General features: G+C 36.0%; 1 pseudogene; it reads right to left on the reverse strand.

Moving 5' to 3' along the window:
- Window positions 1–239: 239 nt before the first annotated feature.
- Window positions 240–26,827, reverse strand: LOC138840859 (zinc finger protein ZFP2-like; annotated as a pseudogene).

Genomic DNA, 26,827 nt, shown 5'->3' on the forward strand with positions numbered 1-26,827 from the left:
TCATTGTTGCAACAGGTCCACCTGTTGATACTTGTTTCATTCATAATGTTTTTCTCCTGTGTGCTTTCTGTTGAAAATTTAACTATGACTTCTTGAAAACTTTCCATATTTTTTTATTAATAAGATTTTGTTCCCATGTTCATTCAATTTGGAACCATGAGGTATGTCTTCTGGCTAAAAGGTTGCACATTTGCTACATTCACAAGGCTTCTATCAGGTTTTGGTTCTTTCATGCAAATTTATTTTTCTTTCAGGTGAGACTTTCCATAGTTATCACATTCCTTAGGTTCCTCATGTGTGTGGATTCTCTTATGCTTCCTGAGGTATGAACTCCAAATGAAGGACTTTCCACATTTGTTACATTCATAAAGTTTTTCTCCTGTGTGTGTTCTCTGATGGAGATTAAGTTATGAATTAAATCTGAAATACTTTCCACATTTGTTACATTCATAAGTTTTCTCTCCTTTGTGTGTTCTCTGATGATCTAAATGTGAAATACTTCCACATTTGATATATTCATAAGGTTTCTCTCCTGTGTGTTCTCTGGTGAACAATAAGGTGTGACTTATGTCAGAAATATTTTCCACATTTTGTAGATTCATAATTTTTCTCTCCTGTGTGTATTCTCTGATGAGCAGTAAGTTGTGACTTTACTCTGAAATACTTTCCACAGTGGTTACATTTATAAGGTTTCTCTCCTGTGTGTGTTCTCTGATGAACAGTAAGGTGTGACTTATGGGTAAAAGACTTTTCACACACATTACATTCATAACGTTTTTCTTCTGTGTGTATTCTCTGATTGAGTGTAAGGTACGATCTAAGTCTGAAATACTTTCCACATTTGTTACATTTATAAGGTTGCTCTCCTGTGTGTGTTCTCTGATGAACAGTACGGTATGACTTATGGGTGAAAGACTTTCCACACACATTACATTCATAAGATTTCTCTCCTGTGTGTGTTCTCTGATGGACAGTAAGGTGTGATTTACGTCTGAAATATTTTCCACATTTTGTACATTCATAATGTTTCTCTCTTGTGTGTATTCTCTGATGAGCAGTAAGCTGTGACTTTACTGTGAAATACTTTCCATATTGGTTACATTTATAAAGTTTTTCTCCTGTTTGTGTTCTCTGATGAACAGTAAGGTGTGACTTATGGGTGAAAGACTTTTCACACCCATTACATTCATAAGGTTTTTCTCCTGTGTGTGTTCACTGATGGAGAGTAAGGCATGATCTAAGTCTGAAATACTTTCCACATTTGTTACATTTATAAGGTTTCTCTCCTGTGTGTGTTCTCTGATGAACAGTAAGGTATGACTTATAGGTGAAAGAGTTTTCACACACATTACATTCATAAGGTTTCTCCCCTGTATGTTTTCTCTGATGGAGAGTAAGGTGTGATTTTGATCTGAAATACTTTCCACATTTGTTACACTCATAAGTGTGTGTATTTTCTGATGGACAGTAAGGTCTGACTTCTGTCTGTAATACTTTCCACATTTGTTACATTCAAATAGTTTTTCTCCTGTGTTTGTTCTCTGATGAAGATGAAGGTGTGCATTACAGGTAAAAAAAAATTTCTACGTTTGTTACATTCATAAGGTTTCTCTCCTGTATGAGTTCTCTGATGTACAGTAAGGTCTGACTTCTGTCTGAAATACTTTCCACATTTGTCACGTACATAAGATTTCTCTCCTGTGTGTATTCTCTGATGCAAAGTGATGTATGACTTCATTCTGAATGATTTTCCACATTTGTTGCATTCATCAAACTTCTGTTCTGTGTCAGTTCTGTGATGCCTCCTGAGACCTGACTTTTGAGTGGAAAATTCCCTACATTCTTCCTATTCATAGGGTTTCTCTTCTGGTGTTGTTTGAGGTTGGTCAGAACTTAGTTCTGACGTCTTAGAGATTGATTTTGCATATTGCTTAATACTCATCAGGCTTCTCTGGATATTTCCTCTCAGGTTTTGTAAGGTATAAATCCTTACTAAATGATTTCTCACATTCACTACCAGACTCATTGTAGGAGAGCATGTTCTGACACTGAATGAACTCATCCCTCCTCATTCTTAAGGAGTTCTCATCATTCCTATTCAGATCTGTCTTCTGTTTTGAGGTCAAGTTAGAAGTTGTCACTAATCTCACTCTTTGCTCTATTGTCTATTTGTGACAACTACGTCATACAGACATTCATCTGGACCTTCCTGGTAAGTCTCAGTCACATGCTCCATTTTTTTTAATATCTAAAATGAGTCATATAAAGAAGAAAAAAAAACATACATAAGATCCAAATACTCCTTAATGAAAAGACATTTTTCCCATCTTAACTGTTACAAATTTTAAAATATTAAAGTAGAATTGATTTTTGAGAAATAAATTTCTTTCATCACAATGTATTGATTAAGAAAGTAATGCTGTTCCTTTTTTGTCATGGAGCCTGAACTCCAGTCCTGGTGTTGTCCTTCAGCTCTTCAGCTCAATGCTAGCTTTCTACCACGTGAGCCACAACACCACTCCCAATTGTTTCTGCTTATGTGGTGCTGAAGAATCGAACCCAGAGCCTTAGGCATGCAAGGCAAATACACTACCACTGAGCTACTATAATCAAGAACTCTAATAAGATGTTAGAGGGGATATGGACAGAAGGAAACCCTACTGCATTGTTGGTGGGAGTGTAAACTTGTTCAACCACTTGGAAAGTAGAATGGATACTCCTCAAAAGACTCCACATAGAGCTCCCCTATAACCCAGCAATTCCATATCTAGGTATTTACGCAAATGATCACAAACAAGACCATACTAAGGCTACCAGCACAATTATCTTTATTGCCGCATTATTTACCATAACTGAGATAAGGAACCAACACAAATGCCCCTCAGTAGATGAATGGATCAAGAAAATGTGGTATATATACACAATGGAATTCCATGCATTCATTGGAAAGAATGATATGGCTCCATTTGTTAGGAAATGGAAAGACTTGGGAAAATTATATTAAATGAAGGAAGCCAGGCCCAAAGAAACATAGGTCCCATGGTTCCCCTTATTTGCAATAACTAATATATGTCTGAGACAAGCAGAAATGGTCAATAAGTTGATGTTAGGCAAAATGAACCCTAAGATAAGGACCCAAATGTTTTTGTTTCTTTCTTGCTATAGTTTCTAACTATATTTATAAGATATTTCTTTGTTGCTTTTATGTCCCTCCCCCACGGTATAACCACTGTTTTTACTGTATTTGATGTAGGTATAATTTGTGGAGGGGAAGGTGGACCCATTCCAACAATGAGATGTACAAGACGTTATGTCGAAAAACGAACTTTACAACTTTGGCGAGGGGGAGGGTGGGGGGAAGGATGGGAAGGGATGGTAACGGGAAACAAAGGAGGAGGCAAAAATGCTTGATAAGAAATGTACTCATTACCTTGCCCATGTAGTTGTAAGTTCTCTGTAGAGTATTTTCACAATAAAAAAAGAGTAAAACTGGTAGTTTATGATGGAAATTTTTTTTCTGTGTTTCAGGTTTTTCTTCTTTTTTATGTCAAAGGAATTATTTACACAATTTACTAAACTATTTACTGGTAGACTTTTAACCTGTATATTTTAATATTTAGCATTCCTCTTTTTTCCCAAAAATTGTTTTGATTGATCTTATTTTCTTAAAACAATTTTATATTGTGCTACTTTACTTCTCAAACATTAGGAGAAGAGTATTTTCTAACTTTGGAGATTGTAATATTTTTATACAAACCTTTGTCTTTCACCTAAGAATAAGGTTTTATAACCACATTTCTTCAGTTATAAGTTCTCACTGTGAATTATTTTAAGTATCTTTGGAAATTTTAAAATTTGTTCCCCTCCATCTTAGACAGAAACTCATCAGACTTTTATTTTTTTTAATTAATTAATTTATTTATTTTTTGGTCTGTCGTGGGGCTTGAACTCTGGGCCTGGGTGCTGTCCCTCAGTTCTTCAGCTCAAGGCGAGTACTCTACCACTTGAGCTACAGCGCCACTTCCAGTTTTCTGGTGGTTTATTGGAGATAGGAGTCTCACAGTCTCTCCTGCCCGGGCTGGCTTTGAACCGCGATCCTCAGATCTCAGCCTCCTGAGTAGCTAGGATTACAGGCGTGAACCACCAGCGCCCAGCTCATCAGACTTTTAAACCCTCAGACTCATGAATTAAAGCCACATCAGCTCACCACCTAGTTAATCATTCTCTCTAGACTGAAAGCTTTGGTTCTGTATCTTGGCCTCTACCTTCCTTATCCTTATCAGAGGATAGCAGCCTTGGCATAGTCATTTGCTATACCTGCCTAGTCCTAGTTTCAAAGAAAACTAAATCGCATTTTTGACATTTCTAATTTTCTTTTTTCAAAACAATTTCCACAAAGAGGAAGAATTGCTAACTTTACCTTTACTGCCATACACAGTTCAGTGGGCATCTACAAGCATTTTTGATTCACAAGTCTAATACAAAGATCACCTAGTTCTCTGCCACACATGGGACTCAGGGGAACTAGGAATATTATTGGTCAGTACAGAGCAAGATGAATTTATCAATTTGGTTCTGGATCCAAGATCACTATGCAAGATGCTTTAACTCACCTGGTAAATTCTTGTCTGAGGCTTCTGCCATATATGGCTTTTCATCTTGCTCCAGCTTGATAATCAATTGAGGTTTAGGACCGGTGTGCCCTGTTAATAAGAGTGAAGACCTATTGCTCATGCTGTGTCAAAATTGTTGTAAGATTTCAGATATCCTGTTAACAAGGTTGGTCCCAAATCTTCTTTCATTTCTCCCTGGCTCCATGGTTGACTTTCCACGAGGCTTGATTTAATTTTGCAGGTTGTGTGACTTGAACGCAATTCTGTTTCTCAAGGTTAGCATTCTATTAGTTTGAGTACTAACTCCACTTCCAGTTTAAGAGTGGTTATCTTGACATAAGAATCTCTTGGAGATTTCACTGGCAGTTTTTGCTTCAAACTGAAAGCCTCAGATTTCAGACTCCTAAGAATTACAGGCATGAACCACTGCATCTAGTACTAGGTTTGGATTATAAATAAGTACTCCCTCTAAACTAGTGATTTCCAGTTCATATTTCCAATAGTGATAAATAGGTATGTATGTATGTATGTATGTATGTATGTATTTTCTAGATTGAATATCCACCCACAATAATCATCTCAAGTTTGGGAAGACAGTCTTCTTTTACGGAAGAAATTTTGGAATTTTTTAATTAATTTTTTAAAATATTTTGTGAACAAACTGTACAGAGGGGTTACAATGACATGGGCAAGATAATGAGTACATTACTTATCATGCATTGCAGCCTCCTCCTTTGTTTACCCTTCACATACCTTCCGAGCCTCCCCCAGCGCCCCCACCCAATTCTCCCCCCGCACGCCCCTCCCCCCCACACCAAAGTTGAAAATTCGTTTTCGACATGAAAACTTGTACTTCTCATTGTTGCAATGGATCAACCTGTATCCTTAAACGACTTGTTTTTCCCCATCTCCTCCATAAATTATACCGACATCAAATATAGTGGAAACAGGGGTTATACTGTAGGGGACGGACATACAAAGCAACAAAGAAATAATCTTATAAATGCGTTAGAAACAAATGCATGAAAGAAAAAAAAACATTTAAATACATATCTATGGGTTCATTTTCTTAACATCACATTATCTGACCTTTTCTGCTTGACTCATACATATACTAGATATTGCAAGTAAGGGATACCATGGGACCTAAGTTTCTTTGGGCCTGGCTTACTTCACTTAATATAATGTTTTCCAAGCCTTTCCATTTCCTAAAAATTGGGCAATGTCATACTTTCTGATGGAGGCATAGAATTCCATTGTGTATATATACCACATTTTCTTGATCCATTCATCTACTAAGGGGCAGCTGGTTGGTTCCATCTGGGTTGGTTCCATATCTTAGCTATGGTAAATAATGCTGCAATAAACTTAGTTGTACTGGTAGCTTTAGTGTGGTCTTGTTTGTAATCATTTGTTTACAAACATTTGTTTGTAAACAATCCCCCAAAAGTGGGATTACTGGTTCATAGGGGAGCTCTATTTGAAGTCTTTTGAGGAACCTCCATACTGCTGTCCAAAGTGGTTGAACAAGTTTACACTCCCACCAACAATGAAGTAAGGTTCCCTTCTGTCCACATCCCCTCCAGCATCTGTTGTTGTTAGAGTTCTTGATTTTGCCATTCTAACTGGGATGAGGTGGTATCTCAATGTTGTTTTGATTTGCATTTCTTTTGTGGCAAGGGAGGTTGAGCATTTCTTCATGTGTCTATTGGCCATCCTTACTTCTTCTTCAGAGAAGTTTCTCTTCAAGTCTTTCGCCCACTTATTTATTGGGCAGTTGTTTCTTTGAGGATTTGTTGTTGGGGGATTTAATTTTTTGAGTTCCAAGTATATTTTAGATATGAGACCTTTGTCCATTGTATGGCTAGTGAAGATCTTCTTCCAATTCGGGGGTTTCTATTGATCTTGCTAGCTATGTCCTTTGCCATGCAGAAGCTCTACAACTTCATGCAATCCCATTTGTCCAACCTTTCTTTGATTTGTTGTGCTTCCGGGTCTCTATTAAGAAAATATCCGCCTGCTCCAAGGAGACCTAGGGTTTCTCCTATTCCATCCTGTAATGTTTTCAGAGTGTCTTCTTTGACTCCGAGGTCTTTGAGCCATTTGGAGTTGATTCTGGTGCAGGGTGATATATAAGGATCTAGCTTTACTTTTCTACAAGTAATTAACCAATTTTTCCAGCACCATTTATTGAAGAGGCTGTCTTTCTTCCATTCTATTATTTTAGCTCCCTTATCGAATATTAGTTGGCTATAGGTCTAGAGGTTCTTTCTGGGTTTTCAATTCTATTCCTTTGGTCCTGAGTTCTGTTCTTATGCCAGTACCAAGCTGTTTTGATTACTATGGCTTTATAGTAGAGTTTGAATTTTGGTATTGATATTCCTCCACCAATGTTCTTTCCATTGAGGAGCGTTTTTTCTATTTGGGTCTTTTATTGTTCCATGTGAATGTTTGGATTGCCTCTTCTATTTCCTTGAAGGATAAGGTTGGAATTTTGATAGGGATTCATCAAAGAAAGAGAACTATGAACCCATTTCTTTGATGAACATTGATGCAAAACTTCTCAACAAAATTTTGGCCAATCGACTTCAACAATTCATCCAAAAAATTATAAAACACGATCAAACAGGATTCATTTCAGGGATGCAAAGCTGGTTCAATATACGCAAATCAATTAATATTATTCATCACATAAACAGGAGCAAGGATAAGAACCACATGGTTATCTCAATAGATGCAGAAAAAGCATTTGATCCAACACCCCTTTATGATGAAGGTTTTGGAAAAATTAGGAATCCATGGAACATTCCTCAATACAATAAAGGCTGTTTATGACAAACCTATAGCCAGAATTATACTTAATGGTGAAAAACTAAAACCATTTTCTCTGAACTCAGGAACAAGACAAGGATGTCCACTCTCTCCACTTCTCTTCAATCTAGTATTAGAATGCCTAGCTACAGCAATAAGACAAGATGTAGACATAAAGGAGATCCAAATAGGGAAAGAAGAAATAAAACTCTCCCTCTTTGCAGATGACATGATCTTGTAGTTAAAGAATCCCATAGACTCCACTCCCAAATTACTCAAGCTGATTCAAAACTTTGGCAAAGTAGCAAGGTATAAAATTAACCCCCAAAATCAATGGCTTTTCAGTATTTCAACAATGAGAAAAGTGTGACTGAAATTAGGAAATCAACTCCATTTGTAATAGCCCCACAAAAAATAAAATACCTAGGAATAAACTTAACCAAAGAAGTGAAGGACCTCTATGATGAAAACTTTAAAATCTTGAAAAACGAAATCAAAACAGAACTTAGAAAATGGCAAAACCACCCATGCTCCTCGATTTAGAAGATTAACATCGTGAAAATGGCAATACTTCCCAAGGCTATCTACAAATTCAATGGGATACCTATAAGTTTGGAACTTTTGTCAAACTGCTTTTTTTAATTCTTGAACAATGAAAATAAAATTGCCTCAGAATGTACATAATCTACCTGAAGATTTCATTCCAAACAAATGACATTCCCACAGACTGGAATTTTACATCCAAATAGCATTGAAATTTCGATAAATATTCACATAGCTACTGAAAACAAATCATTTTCCTGGCACCAATGGTTCATGCCTATATTCCTTGCTACTCATTAGGTTGAGATCTGAGGATTGCCATACAAAGCCAGCCCTAGTAAGAAAGCTGTGAGATACTTATCTCCAAATTAACCACCAGAAAGCTTTAAGAGGAGCTGTTGCTCAAGTGATAGAGTGCTCACCTTGAACTGAAGAGCTGAGGCACTGCACCAATGCCCAGAGGTCAAGCCCCACTTAACTTTTCAAGTTAATGTGTTATTTTTGGCTCACCTAAGGACACCAGCATGCTATAGGTTTCTAGCATCACATCTCTATACAGGGTACTCTGAGAAATATCTAATTCCTGCCACTCCTCCCAGCTAAATTCCACAGCCACATTATCAAATGACACCAGATTCTCTAAGGGCACATTCTATCAATTTATTATCCCTGAATCATGAGAACACCAAAGCTAGACTTTCATTCTTCTACATGTATGCTTTTGTATTACAGATTGTGGTTGGTACTTTCTGTGTTATGTATAAAATGAGAGAAAATATAATCAAAGTAGAAAGATTTGCCTCCATATTAACTTGGTAATTACACATACAAAGTTTTTCTAATACATCAGAACACACTTCTGGTTCCAGCAATAAAGACAAGAAAACAGTTCTAAGAAGCTAATAACCTAGCAAGACAACAATAAGTATGAGTCTGAAAGTGTGTGTTTAGCTTATTTTGGTAATATTTACTACATATCTGGGTAACAATGAAGTAAACAAATATGTTTTCTGTATTTTCATATTCTGCCTCATTAACAATATTATTTAGATTTTCTATTAAATAGTGCTCTCATAAACAGTCACAACATAGTCATTACATCATATGGAATACATAACACATTAGTAGATCTATGAAAAGCACAGCATCCAGGTGAATGTTAAAAGGAGTAAAATTACTCAAAAAATAGTAAATGAATGATTTGGCTTTCATAAGATTTGACTAAGTTCTCACAATAAAATACCCGATGTTAATCATTTTTGTTATTAAATTTCTAGATATAAAAGTATGGTCATAGATATCCATATGTTTCCTTCATATGTAAAAACGAACTTCCAGCATGAACATTTCTGAACATCGACTACTTCCTATCACATCAAATACTTACTTATTACCATAAAATGTTTCTTAATCAGCTTTGCATTTTAATAGGCCTTAATGGAAGGATGGATGTAAATGGATAAAGGCTTAAGGAATGCTCAAGATAATCCCCCAAAATGTGAAATATGACCACCACAAGAAGGATAGAGAAAAAAAACTATGAATTGGCACACGATCTAAAAAATATAGAAGTTTTAAAAATTGGAATTAAATATGGCACTAATTTGATGTACAGTGTCTAAAAGGAATACAGTCATTCTTGACAATATCAGAGGTGAATGATGACTAACACACAAAAAGAAAATATATTTATAAAGTGTTGAAAGAAAATAGACTTCAATACACAATCCATCGGGCAAAGGGCCTCTTCTAACAATATAGATTGAAGGTAATCCTAGGGAAAGATAATGCATCATTTACCCATCTTCATTTTAAGTGCTATAAAAATTATTCTGTGGGACTGGGAAGGTGGCTGGCTCAGTGATAGAGGGCTTGCCTTGCATGCCTGCGGCCCAGGGTTCGATTCCTCAGCACCACATAAGCAAAAAAGGAAAAACCGGAAGTGGCACTGTGGCTCAACTGGTAGAGCCCTAGACTTGAGCTGAAGAGCTGAGGGACAGGGCTCAGGGCCAGAGTCCAGGCCCAACAATCAGATAAAAAGAATTATTCTACATCAAGAGAAAAATTAAAATTGCTAACGTAGATCTACACAGACGACAAGATTATTAAAAAGGTAAATGTGTAGGTAAAGGAATGGTACATGCGTAGGTAAAAGAATGTATAGAAAACATTGTATGTAATTTCTCTTGTGAAAAGAAAACTTAAAGTACCATATTCATAATTCATATGGAATTCAAATTCAATATACAAACACATAAGTGTTTTAAAACAAAGTTTGTGAATCCTGTATATGTATCAATTAATATTGTACTTGCATTGCAAATATGGGGGCCTGAGTTCAAAGAATTATTTATACAAAAATTAAAAGGAGAATACATAGGTTATAAGTAGGTTATAAATTCCATTCAATTCCATTGAAAAGTAACTATATTATGCTATATGCTACTACTATGATAATATTGTAAAGTTTAATGTTCTTAGCAAAAGTGTATCCAGCAAGTTAATTCTTTGTGTTCCTAACAAAGTACCCCACAAGGTAGGAAGTTCATTTTCTTGCAGTTCTATAGTAAAAGAATTTTCCTTCACATTTTACTTCTGCTGAAGCTCTGTGCATCAGCCTGAGAATGACCTTTGTTCTTTACATGAAATGTCTGGTTATTTCTGTATGAAGAAAATTAATAAGACCCTTTTTAAAAAATCTTGCAGTCCTTGCATATTTTGAGTTGTACAAATTCAATGGAACATAGAAACAAATCTTTGAAAATGTAGGGCACCTGTATTAAGCATGCAGTCTTATTTTTATCCTGTGAACAATGCAGTATAACAACTATTTACATCAGATTTAATTTGTAATTGGTATCAGAGGTAATTCACAGTGTACAGCAGAATGCCAACAAGTTATATGAGAGGTGGTTTACAGTGAATTTGAGATGTGTGCAGGCTATATAGAAGCAGAATAAGAAACAAATATCAGATGAGACAAACAGATATTAAATAGCAAAATGTCCATCAAAATAAGACCATACTTTAATTGTAAAGTATAGTAAATATATGAGGCACTGTCTGACATGAACAGAAGAAAGAAAACTTATTGAGCAATCCAAAGTCACGGATTAGAGAGAAATAAAAATTAAAAAAACATACAAAGATACCATGAGCAAAAGTTAATGATGAAAAATACAAATAGTGATAATATGTAGGAAATAAGTATCAGCCCAAAATATATGACCACAGATACAGATCATTGATAATAACAGACTGATGATACATTATGATAATAAAAATTTATGCTGAAAATCAAAGTGTACAAAGACATGTTTAAAAGACCATGCAGTTTTAATACTTTAATCTACCATTACTATTGCAGAACTAATTGGCCTCTTACTAATTGATATAACAACCGGACAAAAAATCAGCACGAACACACAAATGGATTCCATTATGTTAAACTTAATGCTGTTTATAAAACACTATGGTGTTACATTTATCAAGACACATATTCCAAGATTAAAAGTAAATCTGAAGACAAATGGTGTAGAAATCAATATGAGAAATTAAAGTTCTGTTATAAATACATGAAAATTAAAAGATATACTTGTAGTATTCTATGAGTGAAATAAATACAGGGAAATTACAATGGATATCAAAAAATGTATTCCTTCATTGTGATTTATAGAATATTACATGTAGCCTCTTTCTTACTTCACCTTTGAAATAAAAACAAATAATTTGGGGCTGGGAATACTGCTAAGTGTTAGTGTATTTGCCTATCTGCATAAAGCCCTAGGTTCCATTCCTCAGCACTGCATAAACAGAAAGATTAGGAAATGGCACTATGGCTCAGGTGGTAGAGTTGTAGACTTGAGCAAATCAAGATCGGGAATGGTGCCTAAGAAGGGCTCAAATTCAAGCTCCAGGTTTGGCAAAAAAAAAGGGTTTAAATATGTATGGTGTATTCACATGGACATTTTCAGAAGAGTGGGGGAAAGCCAGAGAACTAGAAGGAAATGGGGTAAAAAGAGGATCTGTGGAGGCCATTATGCATTGATGAAAGTAAGCTATAAAAATCATGAGACAGGACGGAAGGGAAACATTGGGAGAGAGTGAGGGTATGAAAGGAAATGTACTCATTACCTGGCCCAAGGACTGGTAGTCTCCCCATACATCACCACAATAACAATAGATTCAATTAAATTTGAAACAATTTCTTCATGGAGTTGTGTGAGCATAAAGTTAGTGAAGAAAATGTACCACAGTTAGAAGAACAGCTACAATTATTAGAAATAAAATACGTCACTTATACTGGAGCTTAGCTTGAATATTAATTTTACATATGCTGTTAAAAATAATCTAATTTTATCATAGTATCCAATTAACTGTTAATGATAAATATTCAGGTAAGTAAAAACAAAACAAAACAAGTGCTTCTGGCTCAAGATGCTTATCGTACCCTAGCTACTAAGGAGGCTGGAAGCCAGACAACTGTGTAGACAACTCAAATTAAACAGCTAATCAACATATTGGAGGAGGTGTGGCTCAAGAGATAGTTCCAAAAAAGAAATTAAAGCACAGCTTAGGAAGTGGAAAAACCTACCATGCTCCCAGAATGGGAGGACCAACATCGTGAAAATGACAATACTTCCAAAGGCTATCTACAAATTCAATGCCATACCTATCAATAGTCCAACCTCATTCTTCAATGAAATAGAAAAAGCAAGCCAGAAATTTATATGGAACAATAAAAGATCCCAGATAGCAAAAATGATCCATACCAGAAAGACAATGCTAGTAGAATATCACTACCAAATTTCAAACTGTACTACAAAGCCAATGTAATCAAAACAGCTTGGTAATTGCACAAGGACAAACTTGAGGACCGAAGGAATAGGACTGAAGTCCCGGAAATGAACACACAGACCTGTATCCACTTAAACTTTGAGAAGGAAGCTAAAAAATAGAATGGAGGAAAGACAACTTCGTCAGTAAATGGTGGTGGAAAAAGTGGTTCATTACCTGTAGAAAACTAAAGCTATATCTGTATATATCACCCTGCACCAGTATCAACTCCAAATGGATGAAAAACCTCACATTCAAAGCAAACACCCTAAAAATCACTACAGAAAAGTATAGGAGAAACTCTAGGGCTCCTTGGCACCAGCCAAAATTTTATTAATAGAGACCCAGAAACACAACAAATCAAAGAAAGGTTGGACAAATGGGATTGCATGAAACCGCAGAGCGTCTGCATGGCAAAGGACATTGCTAACAAGATAAATACAAAGCCCACAGATTGGGAGAAGATCTTCAGTAGGCATAAAATGAACATGGGTTTCATATCTAAAATATATTTAGAACTCAAGAAATTAAATCCCCAACAACAAATCCTCAGAGAAACAACTGCCCAATAAATAAGTAGGCTAAAGACTTAACAAGAATCTAATCTGAAGAGGAAATAAGAACGGCCAAAAGACATATTTAAAAAAATAGGCTCAACTAATAAATATGTTAGAAACAATTACAAGAAAGAAAATACATTTGAATCCTTAACGGGGTTCATTTCGCCTAAAATCAACTTATCTGACCGTTTCTGCTTGTCTCAGACGTATACTATTTATTGCATATAAGGGAAACCATGGGACTTATGTTTCTTTGGGCCTTGCTTACTTCACTTAGTATAATATTTTTTCCAAGTTTTTCTATTTCATAACAAATAGGGCAATGCCATACTAAAAAAAATACAAAAAAACCCGAAAAAGTTCAACTTCTCTAGACAAAAAGAAATGCAAATTAAGACAACCTTGAAATTCCACCTCACCCCAGATAGAATGGCTATAGTCAAGAACACTAATATCAACAGATGCTGGAGGGGATGTGGACAGAAAAGGGAACACTACTGCATTGTTGGTGGGAGTGTAAACGTGTTCAACCACTTTGGAAAGTAATATCGAGGTTCCTCAAAAGACTCCACATAGTGCTCCCCTATGACCCAGCAACCCCACTTTAGGGTATTTACCCAAACATCACAAACAAGAGTATATTAAAGCTACCAGCACACCTATGTTTATTGCAGCTTTATTTACCATACCTAAGATATGGAACCAACCCCAATGCCCCTCAGTAGATGAGTGAATCAAGAAAATATGGTATTTACATATATATGCATATATATAATATTTATACATATATGTGTATATATATACACACACACACACACATACACACACTCACACAATGCTTTTCTATGCCTCCATCAGAAATAAAGGCATCACCCCATTTATTAGGAAATGGAAAGACTTGGAAAAACTTGTATTAAGTGAAGTACACCAGGCCTAAAGAAACATAGGTCCCATGGTCTCCCTTATTTGAAATAACTAGTACATGTCTAGGGCAAGCAGAAATGGTCAAAAGCTATGTACATATGACCATATAAGATGATATGAAGCGAAATGAGCCCTAAGACTGGAACCCAAGTGGTTTTTCTTTTTCTTGGTATTGTTTTTCAATGCACTTATAATGTACTATGTGATTTTTTTTGTTCCTTTGGTATATTCTTCCCCCAAGGTATAACCCTGTTTTCACTGTATTTGTTTGCGGTGCCCTAGATCTTTTATATACATTTTTCTAATTTGGGGATAGGACGCAAAAAAAAAAAACCCACCAAAATGCTTAAATAGGGATACAAGCTGACCCATTGTAACAATGAGATGTACAATACACTAGGTTGAAAATGACTTTACCATTTGTGTGAGGGAGGGTGGGAGGAGTTGCAGAGGTGAAGAGGAAAGAAATTGTAGGGGGAAAACAATGGAGGAAGTAACAATGCTCCATAGGAAATGCACTCATGTAACTGTAACCCCTCTGTTCACTATTTTACAATAAAAAAAGATATTTTTAAAAAAGAAGTAGTGCAAATAGTGAAGGAGGAAGCTGATTGACTGTGAGGCCTGTGAGTTCTTGTTCCAATACTAGCACAAGAAAGGCACAGTGGAGGCTGAGGTAGGTGTATCCCATTAGATTTGAATTTAGACACCAAATATGGAAACACAGCAAATCCTCATCTCAGACATAAAGAGAAAAGCAACTGATTGGGTAAGAAAAATGTCATTTCCATGAGCCATGTCAGCAAAGGAAAATTGATTAGTAAAACAAACAACTTCCCAGATACATCATTTGAAAAAAGGTGAGAGAGAGATGGAGAGAATGGGGACTGAAAGAGAAGAAGACACAGGGAGGAAAATATACAAAAAGTGAGACAAAGAGTGAAATGATGAAATCTTATGAGTAGGAAACAGAATGAAGAGAGTAAATAGAGAAAAAATCTTGCGAGGACACCTTAGGAAAAATACAGAGGGCTTTCTAGGAAGACCACACACTATATCATCAAATATTATCAGGTTTTATATGGAGAGTAATTTAATTACATATATCTTACTAAGTAATCTCTAATATTTGAAGTCGTGTGTGTCACCACACTATTTCAGAAACTCCAGTAAAACTTCTTTAACATAATTCAACATTACTCATGAGGAAATGATCTCTGACAAGTTGTCAGCAAATGTCCACTTTACATGACAAGTGACCCCTTCAATGGCATTGGATTACAAAACAAGTGTGACTACTTTATCTCACATCAGAAAACTGGAGGCAAATCTGCCCTCAACTAAGACATACTGTAACAATTTATAATCTACAAATTCTAAAAAACGTCTTCACCTCATTTAGGAGTAAGTTCTTGAAGCTGAATCTATTTTTTTTTGTTTTTAAATCTTGGATAAACTTAGTTTCCTAAATGGAATGTAAAAATTGAGATATAAAAAGTAACTCACCAGAGATCCTCTCATTCTTTCTTGCTGTTGACTATGAAGAGAAGATTCTGATGCATGGCTTAGAGAAAAGGCAATTGACATAGTCAGGAAAGAACCTGTGTGATTATGTCCGAGATTTTCCTGCTCAAAACATTATACATGAAATGAAAAAAGCACAAAGTCTTCTTATGGGAGAAAAATCTTCGATGTCTCCAGTAGAGTATTAAATGCTCCGCTGAAGATGACTCCACAATCCATTAGTTGGTAGACAAACAGTATTCTAGGTTAATATACATGCAGAATTCATAAAAACTAAGGTTCCTAAAAATAATTGAATATTAAAACAAAAATCCACCACTTTAATACCACTAGTTATTAAGGAAATACGTTGTATGAATTATTTTTCTATTCATTAAAATGGATCCTAAGACTCCATTGAGCTTTTGGACTCTTATTCATTTATATATTTAAACTCCATGGAGAGAATATAGGTTATAACTCAATACTATCTCACCCAAAATTATACAGGGAAATGTATAATACTTATTACTTTTATTATAATATTTCAGTAATGGTTTTCAAATGGCACATTTCCCTGCATCCAAATACTTGAAGCACCCTTGAGCAATAACTTGAAATTTGTCATTTAACCTGCTTAACATAATCAGTAAAGATTATGTAAATACAGGTTTGAGAATTCCCTAATGCTCATATTCCTAAACAATTCTATGAAGAATTGTGGCCATCCTCCATGAGATAAAGGGCTTAATAAAGATGAAACATGAAATATTAGTCATAGAAGTGACAGAACACCAACCACCCAATCACAGCCAAAGAACCAGAAGATTAAAATCTTATGTTGCACAAATAATACTAACACAAAATTCTAAGCTGAGGACACCCTAAAATGCAGACTTATAAAAATAAAAAATAATTTAAATATCCATATGCTTTTCTTATATTTATTGTTTAGATTATACACAGGAATGCTACTATCCAGAGGTTTTTTTCTTATTTTTTTTTACACAACTACGTGGAATAGAAATCTTAATATAAAATAACATAAACTTTACAGTGATATGTACGAAATATGAAAATCTACTCTGTAAATTTCAGTTCGGTTGTTTGTGCTAAGAAATAATATGAATTACTTAAAAGCAACATTTGTACATTCATTTTGGATTGTTCCACAAGAATGATTTCATACTTTTAAAAAGTTACAAAGAAATTTCTGTAGGCTAATTATCCATATTCCAATACTCAAAATCAAAAGTGTTGTAGATTTCAGGGTGGGATATTTTCTTTTTGTTTTGGGATTTAGAGTATCCTCCTTAAATTTAAAGTTTTCTATTCCATATTATTTTTTTACAAACATAATCTATATTTAATAGAGTTTATTGTGTAACTCGGCTCTGGTGGCTCATGGTTGTAATCTTAGCTAATCAGAAGGCTGAGATCTGAGCACCACAGATTGAAGCCAGCTGGGGCAGGAAAGTGTAAGAGACTCTAATCTCCAATAAACTACTAAAATACCTAGAAGTGGAGATGTGGTTTAAGTGGTAGAACATTAGGCTGGAACAAAAGAAGCTCAGGGTCAATGTCCAGTGCTTGAGTCCAAGAACCAGGTCTAGCACACAAAAAAGAGCATTTTATTTTATTGTATTTAAATTCTATTGAACAATTTCTTTGGAATACAGATTTATGCAGTCTCTCATTTTAAATGATGTAAATTAGGCTCATTTATCTAGTGGAAAAATTGTAACATGTCAAGAACAGATAAGATAGAGAATACCCATGCTAGTAACATTTTAAGCTAGGAAACTCCGTAGGAAGTGCAAAGGATAAAAAGGGATCAACATGTTTCACTAACATCTTTTAAAGGAATGTTCAAGCTTTATTGACTTCAATTTCCATGAAGAATTTCTTAAGTGAAATAATACTTTTTCGAGCAGATTGAGACAAAATAGAGAACATTACCTAAAACCAAGAAATTCTGAAAAACCAAAACTGATTAGGAAGCATAGAATTTACAGTTAATGCTATCCAATGTCATATGGGCAGATTTTCCACTCCTCAAAGGAGAAAAAAAACACTTTTGTTTTTGAGATGAGGAGAGAATGCGGAATATGGGAGGTGTTTGGTGGTTACATTAGTATTTTTGTTGTTATGATAAACTTTGCAATTTAACTCGGTAAAAGCCTATTACCTGCCAAAAGTGACTAAGGAACAATTTTCTAATAATGTACAATTTTCTTAGAGGAGATTCAAACTCAAAAAAATGATTTACATGAAAAATAATAGAGAAAGTAGTTGAAAAGTCCATTCAAAAATGTTTTATTCCACTCAAATGAACTTAATACATGTGTTCTTTACAATTATGCTTGGATTGTTCATGAAAATTTCAAAAGACATTAAACAAAGCAGGCCATCATCTTATTTCCCTGTTAACTAGTTTTTTTATTTTGCAACACATGTGTTTGAGGCACATAGCAAAAAAGAAAAAAATCACAGAAGGAAAAAGAATCTAAAAACAAGTTAAATACATAGAGTTTTTTTATTGTGAAAATACTGTACAGAGGGGTTCAATTACACGGGCAAGATAATGAGTACATTTCTTATCAAGCATTGTAGCCTCCTCTTTTGTTTCCCCTTCCTATTCCTTCCCATCCTCCTCCCAGCCCCCCAACCCAATCCTGCTCCCTCCCACCAAAGTTGTAAAGTTCATTTTTCCACATAACATCTTCCACATAACCGCTCATTGTTGCAATGGATCCACCTGTATCCCTATTTAAACAATTTTTTTCCCTTCCCCTCCACAAATTATACCAACCTCAAATACAGTGAAAGCAGGGGATATACTATGGGGTAGGGACATACAAAGCAACAAAGAAATGATCTTTTAAATGTGTTAGAAACAATCATCTGAAAGAAAAAAAAAACATTTGAATACATATCTTAGGGTTCATTTCCCTAACATCAACTTATCTGACCTTTTCTGCTTGACTCAGACATATACTAGTTATTGCAAATAAGGGAAACGATGGGACCTAAGTTTCTTTGGGCTTAATATAATTTTTAATATAATAACTTAACATAATTTTTTCCAAGTCTTTTCATTTCCTAAACATAGGGTTTCTTTGTTTATGGCTTTGCTGAATATACATGAATTGTCAATACCAAGCAGTTCATTTTTACTACACCTTTACTTTTACATCAGTTCTTAGGTTGTCTAAAACATTGAAATACAAATAAAACGTGTAGCAAAAATAATTTGAGCAAACAGCAGGTAATTTCACAAATAATGGAATGTGAACCATTTCTGCCCTTAATTGGGTTACAACTTTGTCTGAAAGAACACTTCTGGTGCTGTAGTCAAAGGTGTGCTCACTGAAATAGATTCTTCCACAGAATTACATAATTGCACCTTGGAATAGCCATGGAATATTTGAGCCACAGCCCTACAAGTGCTCCAAAATTTTATAATACCCACAATAACCACACCTTGACTGGAACCAATTTCCCTCTTAATCTCCACCAGGACAAATCAATATGTAGGAAGATTTCTTCGCTTAGACATGGAATCAGTTTCAACACTGGCTCTTGTGAAGTCACCATGAACCAAAGCACATGCCAAACATTTATACCTTGTTTAAAAATTCCACATCATCATACTGGCCATCTCATGATGAAAACGGATAACTCACTAAATGTTAACGGGCTTTACTCTTCTAATATGAAACAAACTAACAGAAAACACATGGGAAATACAGAAATTAAAATAGAAGTAACATAACCCACATAAAGTATAAAGTTCAGCAATGATTTCATCAAAAGCTGTCTTTTCAAGAAAAGAAACTTCCTCTGTGGAGTTCAGAATCTCATAATTGAACACTGAGAATTTAGGGGCCAGACACAATCTGATAGGATGCATTGGTTGCATTTCCTTTTTGCTGACTTAAAAAACTTCTTGGTATGCTTGGTGTGCCTGATTCACAATTCATTTCTTGTCATTACCAGCAGCAACCTCAGCCATGATATGATAGAAGTTTTTCTTTATTTTCAAATAGAAAACTTTTCTCTTTGCTTGTGGAGCATTAGGGGTCAAGAACTTTTCCAAAAGAGATAGTATATCATTGCAGATATCTCTTAGCTTGTTCTCAATTCTTCCTGTGTTCTCACACGATTTGCTGCTTTTTCTCAGAACTTTCTGTCTTTTGCTCAATACTTGAAACTACACTCCAAGATGACCTATGGGTTCCAATAAGCAGCTGAGAGAAGATTCCTTTCCTCATTAGGTAATTCAGCTTCTTGCTCATTTCCAGACTTGATGCAGGCTGCCATATCACCATATTGCTCAGCTTGCTTGGCCACTTTGGCCCTATGGCACCATCTCATTTCTATCCATGACTGCATGTCCTGTGTCCTGAATAGGTGGTGGAGGAAAGACAGGGGGTCATTGGTCTCTGGACGATGGCAGAAGCAGCGGTGAGGCTGAGATTTTGTCCCTGGATCTCACAGCTCACAGGCTCCAGCCCCTCTGCAGCCCCATTGGGCTTCTTCACATTCAATTTTATTGTTTTTCCATGTGACGAATATCCGTAATTCTCCCTGAAAATTTCAAAATTAAAGTACATTTTGCTTGCTGCTCATTTTTTGTCATGTTAAAATGATTTCATATGCAGCATTATAGTAACGTGTGATTGTGGGTTTTATTTTTTGAAACAATATGGCCTATGGCAGTGTGTATGGTGCCAGGTGTTCAATGTGCACAATCTAGGATGACCTCGCACCATGATGATATGATGAGCAAAACCTTGCCTTCTACTCCAAGTGTCACTCAGAGTCAAGAGTTTCACAATTTTGAACAGTTGGGACATGATCAAGTTTGTCTAAATTCCTGAGAAATGGGAAAAAGGAGCTATTGGTATGGAGCTATCTTCATACAGAGTTTCTGAATGCTACTTTTACACATGAGACTGCTCAATGTTACTTGATATATATTCCTCATCTTTTAAAAAATTCTGCAATATTTTACTGTTGTTTAAATGTGCAAGAAAATTCCATTAAATTACTGTTTTTATTTAAGTTCTGAGATAAAACCACTTTTTAAAACATCTTTCTAGGGCTTGGAATGTGTTTCATTGGTAGAGTGCTTGTCTTGCATGCATGAGGCCATGGGTTTGACTCAGCATCACATGAACAGAAAAAGCCAGAAGCAGTACTGTGGAACAAATAGTAGAGCATGAGCCTTGAGATGAACAGCTGAAGGACAGCACCCAGGCCCAGAGTTCATGCCCCACGATCTACAAAAATATATATGCATATTTTTTAATTTAAAATATCAAGACACATTTAATAAAAAGCAAAGTTGCTGTTCAGACAAAAATTGCTGTTATCAGCCAAGAGAGAAATAAGCCAGGAAGGTTTGATTACCAGAGGAGACATACCATGGTATCTGGCTCCTGTCATCCTGGAGGTGGGAGGTAAGACTTTTTCCACTTTAGGATTACAGTAGCCAGAGGAGGTTGCAGAGATATTTAAAGGTACCAGAGTCAACAGGTGTCATGGGTTCTTTTGGCTACTTCCTGCTTGGGAGGTGAAGGAGTCACTGGAGCTGGGGATATTAGGGTCCAGCAGGGCAATGTAAATGATGTCTCCAGTTGCCGGTAGTATTAGGATAGCCATGACTTGCTCCCAGGTGGTGTCCTGGGTTGGGACTGTTAACCTTTTAAAGGAGACTTTTGGATAGATCAGGCAAAAAGATGACAAGGTACCAAGGTCAGTTAACATGAATGGCATAGGATAACACACATTAGCCATGGGCCAGAAAAGTAATATTTGAAGCATAAGCCCCTACTAAGGGAAGTAGGGAGAAAGGGGTTGTCTAGTGTCTTTTGGACAACTAGGTAAGGGAGAAGAAAATGCACTAGTTGAGAATACCAGTCAGAGGCTACTATAAATACAAATAGCAAGTAACAAAAACAAGACTGGAACTTTCTGTCCAGATAGAAGATAGGCAGGTATGGACATTTAGGTGGGCAAGCAACTGTTTCTCTTGTTCTTCCAGTTCTGATTAATTTTGAAAGGGCAAGCACAAAGTGACTCCATTTAGGATGTCATCTCCTCTTATTGCTCTCCATGGTTTTCCATTTTCAGGACTAATTTTGTCCTAGATGGTGCAGGGCGGGGGTAGTGGAAGGGGGTGTCTTAGAGTCTGTTGCTCGGAGAGCTTCTCCTACTTGGCATTGTCTGGTTTGAACTCAAGGTCTGGGCACTCTCCCTGAGCACTTCTGCAAGGCTAGTACTCTACCACCTAAGAGAGTTGCTTGGAGGTGAGATTCTTTTGAGCCATGCCTCCAGACTGGCACATGGCTGATTAGCTGGGAAATTGAGTTTTAGAGAGATTCTTTGTGTTCAGGATGGCTTTGAACTGTGGCAAAAGGAATCTTTGTCACAAAAGCCCTTTTTATTTCCAATAAAAGCAACAAGGAAATCAACGAGATTGAGGTTACCTATAACTTGTAAACAATTGGCTAAAAATTATTTGTCAGGGTTTTGTAGTAAATCCCAGTAGATGTTTATAAACTCCATCTGATTGGCATTCTAAGTACCACCCCTTGCATCTGGGCAGCCTGTTTAAAGTCACTTATATACAACATTTAACCTTTAACAGATGTACAGACACTTTTTTAGGCTCTAGCATCATATCTTGTTTAACATTTTGGTTTGTAAAAATTTTTTCTGGTTGGATGAGGAGCCTGATCTGTAATGGTTGCAGCAATGTCTGCCTCTGTAGGCAGTTAGATCTAAATGGGGACCTAATCTCAAGTCCACACAACTTTCTTTCCTTAGCAGATGAATTAATGTGGATGGGCCAGCTCAAAACTCACTGCCAATTGGGACTTTGAGCTGATACAGGTGGGTTGGGATTTAAATTATCCCTCATATTTTACATCTTTAGCTTTCACTACACACTATCATAGATGACTGGGAAGTCCATGCTGAGTTAGCCAGACATGGGCATTAAGCATGCCTACAAACTCTCTTCCCATGACCTCTGTACTCTGTTCAATCTTTGAAGAGACAAGCACAAGTGACTTCAGGATCTGATACCATCTCTGCCATCCAATGAGCAGTGGCTTACTGCCTCTGCATATTCCAACATTTTCAGGGTTCCAGGAATGCCTTTGTCTATGCTGGAATAAATGCATCTTTGACAGTTTCCTTGGTCGGTTGGTGGACTTGAACTCAGGGTTTGAGCATTGTCCCTCAAATCTCCAGATCAAGGCTAGTACTTTGCCACTTTGAACTCCAAACCAACTCGGCTTTTGAACACTCTGCTAGCAGATTAAAGATGACAATCTCACAGGGACCTTTCTCTGCCCAGCCTAGCTTGACACCAGTGTTCAGATTAATGAATCTTTACTTGTGGGCATATTTACTCCAACTAAAAGCTGAAAGATGGTCATTGGAAGTGGATTTATAAGCATGGTCTTACCTTGAACTTATTAAGGGCCAAAATTCCATGTGACAAACTTGTCCTATGTCCTTTACTGTGGGCCTTTTGGAAACTATTACAAAAATCCTATCATGGCAAACTAGGTTGAACAATAATTTGGTTATCCTAATTTATCTTTTCTACTTTGAAATAAACTTTAGGATAATTTTCCCTTTTAAACTTTTCTTTGTCTGGGAGCCCTGCCACTACCCACAACTTACCAAATTTTTCACAAAGGGTAGGCCATTTTTAATTCCTTTTTTAAAGTAAGTTTAATTTGCTTTTAAATGCTTCATTGAAACACTGGGCAACAGCCTTTACCTCTTGGCTTAAAGTTTAAACATAGTCTATGTACATATGTATGCATTAGACAGCCACAAGGATCATTTTTACCTGTATTTTACCCTGCAAAATATCTAGGAGATTCCTGTTTTTGCTTATCTCTGTAAGTATTCTCCAAGTTCTTGTTCCTCATTTTTTGAAAGTCTACCTTTTTAAAATTGCTACACAATTAAATTTAGCAAAACCATAACTTAATTGTGATTTTTTACACCCATCTTCATGGAACTGGAAAAAGCAATATTAGTGAGAAATTCACTTTCAGCCTCCATAACAGTGAGAAAACACAGGCTCTCCACATTATCCACACTAGTGTTTTAATTATAACTCACTCAGAACAACATCATAATGGACTAAAAGTGAATCAGTCACAATTGACGCATCATCAATAATTAATTAAATATAAAAAGAAAGTACTAAAGTCATTTTTGGGTTACTCATACAAAGCCAAATGCTTATGAATCATGTTTTCATTTCCCCACCGAAGAAAATAGAAATGGAGCTGTGATTCAAGTGGTACTTGAGTAAAAGTACTTAACAGAGTGGCTAGGCTTTGAGTTCAAGCTATAAGACATCTACCCACACAAAAAGAAAATGTATTCCCAAATACGTGCTCTTTCATATTTTCTGAATGTTTCATGAACATGGGGATGAAAGATGATGAGAGAGATTTTAATCCTGTACACATTATGTAATCAACCAGGAGTGTTATCTTCCAACAGATATTCCATTCAAAAACTGAAATGGAATAGTAATAATGTTATAATGTATGGACCACACATATAATGGAAGACTTTTGGGGGAGCAGTAGAGAAGTCAGTGCTCTCATGTCCTTGGCTTCAAGCATGATAGTCTTTCCCCATCTATCACTACCAAACCACCTTTGATGATCTCAGTCAAATATCAAAGGTCCAGAGCTCTTATTTCTGAGAAGAGTTTATTAAATTTCCCCCAACAGCCATTCCTTAATATAAAAGACACAAATCAACAACTTCACTATCTTAATTATTTGTCAAGCCTGGAAGTAATTTATACCTATCACTTTTGTCCAATCTTTGAAGGTGAAAGTACATCATCCCTACACAATACAATGAAAGGATGAGAAATATTGGCTCAGTGGGTGGTTTTCCATTACACCTAGTTTAATTCTGCAATAAAGGGTTTCTGTATAAATCACACAGGTTTCTGTCAAAGGTTTTCCTACATTGGGTTTCATTTTCTGTGAGTGTTCCAATGCTGACTGAAGGGTGATTTCTGCTTGAAAGACATCCTCTAATTTTCACTAGACACTCTGTCATGTTGCCAGGTCTCTGAAACTGTAGAGACATGACTTCTGAATAAATAGTTGTCTACATTTATTATATTCACTTTTTATCTCCTGTTTATATTTTTGGATGCACTGAGGACTGACTTCACAGTAAAAGTCAATGCATATTTCTTATATTTGATAGTTTCTTTTCTCCTATGAGAGTCATTTCTCTGATGAACACTGAGGTATGACTTCAAAGTAAGATTTTCTACATTGATATTATCCATAAGTTTTCATTCTTGTGTGTGCTCTATAAACACTCATTCATGCATGACTTCCTACTGAAGGACTTTTTTGATACTGTTACATTCATAAAGTTTCTCTCCTGTGTGTTTGCTGATGAAAATTTAAGTATGATTTCTTCTTGAAAAAAATTCCACATATTTTATTCATAAGATTTTTCTCTGTGTGCATTCAAGGTTGAACACTGAGGTATTCCTTCTATGTGAAAGACTGCACATTTGCTATAATCACAAGTCTTATATCCTGTTTGGGTTCTCTGATACAAGCTGATTTTTCTTCCAGGTGAAAGATTTTCCGTATTTACCAAATTCCTAAGTTTTCTCATCTTTGTGTATTCTTTTATGCCTGCTGATCTGTGAACTCCATATGAAGGACTTGCCACACTTGTTACATTCATATGGTTTCTCTCCTGTGTGTGTTCTCTGATGGACAGTAAGGTGTGACTTACATAGAAAATACTTTCCACATTTGGTACATTCATAAGGTTTCTCTCCTGTGTGTGTACTCTGATGAATAGTAAGGTCTGATTTCTGGGTAAAAGTCTTTGCACACACATTACATTTTTAAGTTTTCTCTCCTGTGTGTGTTCTCTGATGATGACAAAGGTGTGTCCTCTGAGGAAAACACTTTCCACATTTGTTATGTTCATAAGGTTTTTCTCCTGTGTGTATTCTCTGATGGACAGTAAGGTGTAACTTACGTCTGATATACTTTCCAAATTTGTTACATTCATAAGGTTTCTCTCCTGTGTGTGTTCTCTGATGGGCAGTAAGTTGTAACTTCTATCTGTAATACTTTCTACATTTTTTACATTCATAAAGTTTCTCTCCTGTGTGGGTTCTCTGATGGACACTAAGCTTTGACTTACATCTGAAATACTTTCCATATTCATTATATTCATAAGGTTTCTGTTCTGTGTCAGTTCTCTGGTGCTTTCTGGGTCCTAACTTCAGAGTGGAAATTTTCCTACATTCTTCATATTCATAGAGTTTCTCTTCTTGTGGTGTTTTAGGTTGGCAAGTCAGTTCTGACTTCTTAGAGATATATTTTGCACATTGCTTAAACTCATCAGGCTCCTCTGGATATTTCCTCTGAGGTTTTGTAAGGTGTAAATCCTTACTGATTGAACGCTCAATTCACTACATGTATGAGGATTCTTTCCTGTGTGTCTTTTCTGATTCATAGTTTCTGTAGACCTTAAGTGGAATGTTTTTCCGCATATAGTGCTCTCAGGTGTTTTCCTCCCTCCCTGACAAATTTCTTGGGCAAGGAGTGAAGACTTAACATATTCTTCTCTATATTCATTATGGTTATAAGCAGGATCTCTGACACAAACCTAATTATGTGGAAAGAACATGGTCTCTGAGTTTAAAATCTTCCCTACTCCATATTCAAAATACAGACGCTTATTTGGACCCTCATAATTTTGACTAAAAGGCTCCACATATCTAAGGGATTGTTTATCTATAGGTGACAGAACAGGCGTATATGCAGCAGGCATCTCACCAGACTCGCAATAGGGGAAAATGTTCTGATGTTGAATGAACTCTACAGTCCTCACCCTTAAGGAGTTCTCGTCATTCCTATCCAGCTCTGGCTTCTGTTTTGAGGCCAAGTTAGAAGTTGTTAGTAATCCCACTCTTTGCTCCACTCTGTTACTATCCAT

The sequence above is a fragment of the Dipodomys merriami genome, unplaced genomic scaffold, assembly GCF_024711535.1.
Source record: "Dipodomys merriami isolate MVZ:Mamm:240054 unplaced genomic scaffold, mDipMer1.0.p SCAF_303, whole genome shotgun sequence".
NCBI lineage: Eukaryota > Metazoa > Chordata > Mammalia > Rodentia > Heteromyidae > Dipodomys > Dipodomys merriami.